The 7963-nt window shown below is 46.2% G+C and overlaps 1 pseudogene; it reads left to right on the forward strand.

Moving 5' to 3' along the window:
• Nucleotides 1-5470: 5470 nt before the first annotated feature.
• Nucleotides 5471-6593, forward strand: LOC128578947 (protein LSM12-like; annotated as a pseudogene).
• Nucleotides 6594-7963: the final 1370 nt, after the last annotated feature.

The raw sequence follows: 7963 nt of genomic DNA on the forward strand, positions 1-7963 counted from the left end.
CCCTCTTTCATGAAGAGGAGATTTAGTAGTAAAGCCTGGTATTGGGTTAGATGAGCATTTGACAGTCACTTGTCTGGGGTTCCCCTCTCTGGGGAGTCATTATTAATAAGTTCTAGCCCAAAACTGCAAAAAAAAAAAAAAAGTGGTTATCAGTTAATCTGGTTTATCCGCAGTAAAAGGCCTGGGGCCAAGGTTTAAGTCATGTGTTTACTGATTAAGTTATGTGCCTATATAAGCTTTGGTGGAAGAAATAAAGATTGCCACTTACAATGTACACAGCTATGATTTAATTAAAAAAAAAAAAAAAGATTGCCACTTGCCCTGAGAGTGTAAGTGGTCCTCCTTGTTATTCAGACTATTTCACTGCAGGACTCATTCCTCTGCAGCCATCCATCAATTGGGAGACATTCCCAACAAACAGGGCATGTTACCAGGAGGTGGGCTGGCTCTTCCTGGAAGGACAATCGTCCAGGTGTACTTTCTTTTTTTTTTTTTTTTTTTTGTAGATACAGAGTCTCACTGTACCGCCCTCTGTAGAGTGCTGTGGCGTCACACGGCTCACAGCAACTGCTAACTCTTGGCTTACGCGATTCTCTTGCCTCAGCCTCCCAAGCAGCTGGGACTACAGGCGCCTGCCACAACGCCCGGCTATCTTTTTTGTTGCAGTTTGGCTGGGGCTGGTTTTGAACCCGCCACCCTCGGCATATGGGGCCGGCGCCCTACTCACTGAGCCACAGGCGCCGCCCCCAGGTGTACTTTCAAAAGGGATGGTAGCTTTCAATTTTTTAAAAAAGTTACGTCCAGGAGGGGGTAGTCAGGGATTACCAGGAAGGAGTGGGTGACCATCTCATTTCCTAGGTCTTCTGTGAGAGCAGCGGTCCACGGGTATGTGGCTGTTTGACCTGTAGCCCCTGTGCACTTGCACAGAGGCCCAAGCGGTTTTGTCAGAACTGAGTGATCTGTCCCCATATCGACCAGGAAGTTCACAGGAATGCCCCCAATTTTAAGACTTACCGTAGGCTCCTGGGGGCACATAGATAAGGAGCCATGGCTTCTTCAGTCTTCATCTAGGGTCAGGACAGGTTTTGTCCTTTGCCCCCTCCTCTTGGGACATTCATGTTTCCAATGCCCTTTCTCCTTACAGTAGGCACATTGATTTTTTTCTAAAAGTGGTTTTTGGCCAGTCTTTCTCCTGCCCCAGGGTTCCCGGGCCTGGAGATCTGCTCCTAGGCTCCAACAGTCACTGGTCCTAATTTCCTGGCCACTTTTTTCCTCTGGGTTTTCCCAGTTATTGTAAACTCTCTGTGCTGTGCTTATGAGTTCCTCTCTATTCTTTCCCTCTAAACCTTCTAATTTTTGCAGCTTTTTCCCAATATCTGGGGTCGACTGCATGACAAAAGCCAGGTTTACTGCTTGTCTATTTGTGGGCGGGTTGAGATCTATCAGAGTGTAAGTCAGATATGCCTTGAGCAGCCACTCTAAAACGGCTGCACGGGACTCTGAGAAATCTCTGAATTTTAGATTCTTGGGCTGCTCTTTTCAGGTCAGTTAAAAGAGCCTGGAGATAGGCATCAAGGAAGTCCTTACCTTGGTCGGTATTTGGATCCCAGTCAGGGTGGTTGGAAGGGAAAATACGTGCAAGTGGTTCCTATTGGTCAGGGAGTGCATCCTTCCCGGGGCCCAGGATAGACTCATGGGCCTCAGTGAGGATGTGCTGGCTCTCTTCTGAAGTGAAGAGAGTCTGCGACAGTTGCTGGCAATCATCCCAAGTGGGATGATGGGTGAAAAAGACAGATTCTAGAAGGGAAATAAGGGCCTGAGGTTTCTCTGAAAATGGAGAGTTTTGTTGTCTCTAGTTAGGTAGGTCACTTATGCTAAAGGGGACATAAACAACTCCCCTTCCTCCTGGAACCTCAGGCAACTGGAGAATTATAGGTGGAGATGTGGTGGAGTCAGGAGAGGGTGCCCTCTGCCAGTAAGAGGAGCCTGCTTGAGTGTGTGTGGGGGGGAGAAGTTGTAGGTGGGGCTGAGGGACCTGGATGGGAGGGAGGGAGGGTGGAGGGCCCAGAAAGGGGTCTCCTGCTCCCTCTGGAGCTGGAACAGAGCGGCTCCTCAGACTTGCCTTTGTTACAAGGACCATGGTCCCTAGGTGGAGGGAGCAAGTACAGAGTCAGGTTGGGGGATTATTAACTTGTTCAGTCCAAACATCAATACAAGGGAACTGATCCGGGTGACCTGCTTTTCCTGTCACTACCTGCCAGACCTGATGACAAAGGGAGGCGACAAAGGAGTCTTAGAGGTGTCTCAGTCCACACTGAAGGTTGGCCATTTGAGTTCTCAAAGGGTCTGAAGACATCTTCCAAAAAACTTGATTCCATATTCATCACTCTTATCTATAGAGAAAACATCTGGGTAGAGTTCCGTGGTGTCATAGCTCACAGCAACCTCAAACTTTTGGACTCAAAGAATTCTCTTGTTTCAGCCTCCCAAGTAGCTGGGACTATAGGTGCCTGCCACAATGACCAGCTAGTTTTTCTTTTCTTTTCCTTGAGACAGAGCCTCAGGCTGTCACCCTGGATAGAGTGCTGTGGCATCACAGCTCACAGCAACCTCCAACTCCTGGGCTCAAACGATTCTCCTGCCTCCACCTCCCAAGTAGCTGGGACTGCAGGCACCTTTCACAACACCCAACTATTTTTTGTTTGTAGCCATTATTTTTGTTTGGCAGGCCTGGGCTGGGCTCGAACCCGCTAGCTCAGGTTATGTGGCTGACACCTTAGCTGCTTGAGCCACAGGAGCTGCACCTAGTTTTTCTTTTTAAGAGACATAGTCTTGCTATTGCTCCGACTAGACTTCTACTGGTTAAGCTCAGGCAATCCACCTGCCTTGCCCTTCCAGTGTGCTAGGAAAGAACTAGGAAGAACTCGCTATGGCTTATCCAAGACTGCAAATTCTGACTGCTGTTGGTTTGATTTTCAGAATATAAAAATATTTGTGTATTTTTGAGGATCTCTGAAACCTTTTTAAAAATTTTTCAAATAGCTAGGTGTTGTAGTGTATGCCTGTAGTCCCAGTTTCTTGGGAGGCTGAGGTAAGAGAATCACTTAAACCCAGGAATTGGAGGTTGCTGTGAGCTGTGACATTACAGCACTCTACAGAGAGCAATAAAGTGAGACTCTGTCTCTTGAAAAAGAAAAATTTTTTTTTCTTTAGGCTCAGTGCCTGTAGCTCAAGCGGCTAAGGAGCCAGCCACATACACCAGAGCTGGCGGGTTCAAATCCAGCCTGGGCTTGCCAAACAACAATGACAACTACAACCAAAAAATAGCCAGGCATTGTGGTGGGCACCTGTCATTCCAGCTACTTGGGAGGCTGAAGCAAGAGAATCACTTAAGCTGAGGAGTTGGAGGTTGCTATGAGTTTTGATGCCACAGCGCTCTACCCAGGGCCACAGCTTGAGCCTCTGTTTCAAAAAAAATTTTTTTTTTCCTGTCACTACCTGCCAGGCATGATGGCTCACTTCTACAGTTCTAGCACTCTAAGCAGGCATGATGGCTCACTTCTACAGTTCTAGCACTCTCGGAGGATGAGGTGGGATGATCATTTGAGTTCAGGAGTATAAGACAAGCCTGAACAAGAGTGAGATCCTTTCACTACTAAAAATAAAAAACAATAGCTAGGCAGTGTGGTGGTTGCCTGCTGCTTGGGGGGCTGAGGCAGAATGATTACTTCAACCTAGGAGTTTGAGGTTGTTGTGAGTTAGGCTGATGCTGTGGCACATTTAGCTGGGCAACAGAATAAAACTGTGCCTCAGAACAACTTTTTTTTTTCTTTAGCACAGTGGTTCTCAACCTTCCTAATGCTAGGATGTATTTTCATTGTTAAAAAGGGTCCACAGGTTGTGCCTTAGCATCCTGTTCAAAATGTAAGAGTGAGCAATTAACACTAGTATTTGGGTCAGGCATCTCAGGACACTTCAAATAGATGACATATGTCTTCTGCTTTATAGTTTTTTATTCAATGAAGGTTTCAAGTAAGATTCCTCAAAACAAGTAAGATTCCTCAAAACGTATAGCCAGTAATTTTATCAGAACACTTAATAATCTTCCCCAAATGGGGCAGCGCCTGTGGCTCAGTGAGTAGGGCCCCGGCCCCATATGCCGAAGGTGGCAGGTTCAAACCCAGCCCCGGCCAAACTGCAACAACAACAAAAATAGCCGGGCGTTGTGGCAGGCGCCTGTAGTCCCAGCGGCTCGGGAGGCTGAGGCAAGAGAATCGCGTAAGCCCAAGAGTTAGAGGTTGCTGCGAGCCCTGTGACGCCACGGCACTCTACCCGAGGGCGGTACAGTGAGACTCTGTCTCTACAAAAAAAAAAAAAAAAGAATCTTCCCCAAATGTAAGAAAAAGCTTGTTATTTAACTTCAACATTTTCTTTGCATGAACTGTGATAGTTTAATTTGCTTATGCCCTAATTTCTCAACTTTATTTTATTTTATTTTATTTTTTTGAGACAGTCTCAAGCTTTTGTCCTCAGTTGAGTGTCATCATAGCTTGAGTTGATGGCATCATAGCTCACGTCAACCTCAATCTCTTGCGCTTAAGTGATTTTCTTGCCTCAGCCTCCCAAGTAGCTGGGTCTATAGGTGTCTGCCACATCCCTGGGCTATTTTTTTTTTAGAGGCAGAGTCTCACTGTACTGCCCTCGGGTAGAGTGCTATGACGTCACACAGCTCACAGCAACCTCTAACTCTTGGGCTTACGCGATTCTCCTGCCTCAGATTCTCCTGCCTCAGCCTCCGGAGCAGCTGGGACTACAGGGGCCCGCCACAACGCCCAGCTATTTTTTGGTTGCAGTTTGGTGTAGGCTGGGTTTGAACCCGCCACCCTCGGCATATGGGGCCAGCGCCCTACTCACTGAGCCACAGGCGCCGCCCTATTTTTTGTTTATAGTTGTCATTGTTGTTTGGCAGGCGGTGGCTAGCTTCAAACCCTCCAGCTCTGGTGTATGTGGCTGGCGCCTGCCACAATGCCTGGTTAGTTTTTTTGTTTTGTTTTGTTTTTGAGACAGAGTCTCACTTTTCTCACCCTCATTAGAGTGCTTTAGTGTCATAGCTCACAGCTACGTACAACTCTTGGGCTGAATCGATTCTCTTGCCTCACACTCCCTAGTAGCTGGGGCTACAGGTGCTTGCCACAGCACTCAGCTATTTTTGAGATGAGGTCTTTCTCTGGCTCAGGCTGGTGTGGAACCTGTGAGCTCAGGAAATCTACCTGCCTTGACATCCCAAGTGCTAGGATTATAGGCGTGAGCCAACTGGCCCAGCCTTCCTTTCAAGTTACTGGTGTCACCAATTCCATCTTGTTACATTGAACACCTATACCATTAACAGAAGTTTCATATTAAGACTCTGTTTTGGGGGCTTTCGCCCGCTGCTGCCGCCGCCGCCACCGGCCGCGGCTGCTCTCCCAAGATGGAGGCTCCTCCGGGTGAGTACTTCAGCGTTGGGAGCCAGGTGTCGTGCCAGGAGCAGCGGCTTCAGGGCGAGGTGGTAGCCTTCGACTACCAGTCCAAAATGCTGGCTTTAAAATGTCCATCTTCCAGTGGAAAGCCCAATCACGCAGACATCCTGCTTATAAACTTACAGTATGTTTCAGAAGTGGAAATAATTAATGACCGAACAGAAACCCCTCCTCCCCGAGCTTCACTCAATTAGTAAGCTTGCCAGCAAAGCACGGACGGAGAAAGAGGAGAAGCTGAGCCGGGCCTATGCAATCAGTGCTGGTGTCTCCTTAGAGGGCCAGCAGCTCTTCCAGACCATTCACAAGACCATTAAAGACTATAAATGGCAAGAAAAAAACATTGTAGTCATGGAAGAATTTGTTATTACACCCCCATATCAAGTGGAAAACTGTAAAGGCAAAGAGGGGAGTGCACTGAGCCATGTACGCAAAATAGTTGAAAAACATTTTAGAGATGTGGAAAGCCAAAAGATACTGCAACGTTCCCAAGCCCAGCAACCACAGAAGGAGGCTGCCCTGTCATCCTCAGTCCATATACATGGAGGACTCTTCCAGCATCCAGCCAAGGAGGCGGTGGTGGTGGCTTCAGCGGAGGCAGGCCAGGGGAGGGAAGGGATCCTATATGTCCTGTTGGCTCTTGTTAACAAAGGGTCAGCATTTCCAAATCTTAGACTTGAACAAACAAAACACCCAACAAAAAAGAACAAGAGAATAATTTAAAAGTTGAATCATTACTTGACTAACAGACTTCGGTCCACCATGTCCTTTTCACAGCCCCCCTTCTGGAGCAGTCACCTTGTTAATTTTATTTTTGAAAATTTCTTTCCCACTCTGCCCTTTTACTTCTACTTTCCTTTCCTAGTCTGTTCCTGCCATTCTGTTTTTATAAGTGGCAACACGTGTCTTCTGAGTGATTGAAAGAAACTTTTACATCTTTTCTTCTAAAATAAAAGTAACAAGCTGACTGTGATTTTTAAGTTGAGACCAGAGAAGACAGAGGTCTTGCTTTAATTCTTTTCTTTTATTTTCCTTTTCCTTTTTTTTTCTTTTTCTTTTTCTTTTTTTTTTTGCACAGGGCATGGCTTGAATTAGTTTTATTTTTCTTAACTTTAAATATATATGAAAATATATATTAAAATGTTCTCTAAATATTTTCTGCTTCTTGCAGGTCTCTTTTTACTAGATCATGGCCGCTCTTCCCACCTCATCCCTCTGAAAATAAAAATGTATTGCCCTTCCCACCACCAGGCAACTAGCTTAACTCCGTTCACAGCAAGAATCTCCTGCAGCACTTTGTAGAGCCAGTGTATGCAGATGGGATTTGGCTTTGAGGGTTCCTGATGGCTTTTAGTCTTTGTGTGTGCATCAGTCTCCCATTTGGCCCAAACCTCAGGATTCACCCTCTGCCTTTTGTCTTACTAATGGTACTAGAAGGAATCTCCTTACCATTCTCTCCACATGAGAGAGTCAGCTGCCCTTCCTCCTGTGCCTCTGCAGGGAGAGCTTGTTTTGCATGGCACATCTCAGCTCTTCCTCCTTGGGGGATGATTTTCTTTTATAGGAAACTTGGAGTCCATCTATCCAGACTTCTCTTTAAATCTATATCCAGATCCACTAGCCCAGGAAGAAGCTTGGCCACCCTACAGTTTCTCTTCTGCCATCTTCCTGCTCTTATGCCCCACTTCCACCTCCCTTTAATTTTACAAGCTTATGACAGTTTGTATTTGCTCAGCCATTGGGCAGAAACCTAGAAAGAATTTCTGGACTTTAGCCCACCACTTTGTCGGGTTTGACTAACCTGCTGAGAGCTAAAACTGGCATCCATTGCCCCTGTGCCCTCAGGCAGTCTCATGGGGCAGAGTATGCCACCATCTGATTATCAGGCACTGAGTGGGATATGGGTGATGCTCATGTGACTGGCTAAAGCTTTGGGGGTGCGGTGGGGGTTAACTACTATTTTTTTGGCCATGATCTCTTTCCCCTTCCTTTTTTTTTAATTAAATAAATGGATCAAAATTAAATAATTCAAGCCCTGCCTTCAAAATGAAATTTTCTTTTTTAGTATTGTTTAGCAAAAACAATAAAACCCAATTTTTTTAACCATCAAAAAAAATAATAAAATAAATAAAAAATAAAAGACTCTGTTTTTGTCTTTGAATTTTAAAGCATGATTAAAACAGCTTTCTGGGCTCGGCGCCTGAGGCTCAGCAGCTAGGGCATCAGCCACTAAGGTATCAACCACATACACCAGAGCTGGCGGGTTTGAATCCAGCCCCAACCTGCCAAACAACAATGACAACTGCAACCAAAAAATAGCCTGGTGTTGTGGTGCCTGCCTATAGTCCCAGCTACTTGGGAAGCTGAGGCAGGAGAATCGCTTAAGCCCAAGAGTCTGAGCTGTGAGCTGTGATGCCATCGCACTCTACCAAGGGTGACAAAGTGAG

This window comes from Nycticebus coucang, chromosome Y (genome assembly GCF_027406575.1).
Source record: "Nycticebus coucang isolate mNycCou1 chromosome Y, mNycCou1.pri, whole genome shotgun sequence".
NCBI lineage: Eukaryota > Metazoa > Chordata > Mammalia > Primates > Lorisidae > Nycticebus > Nycticebus coucang.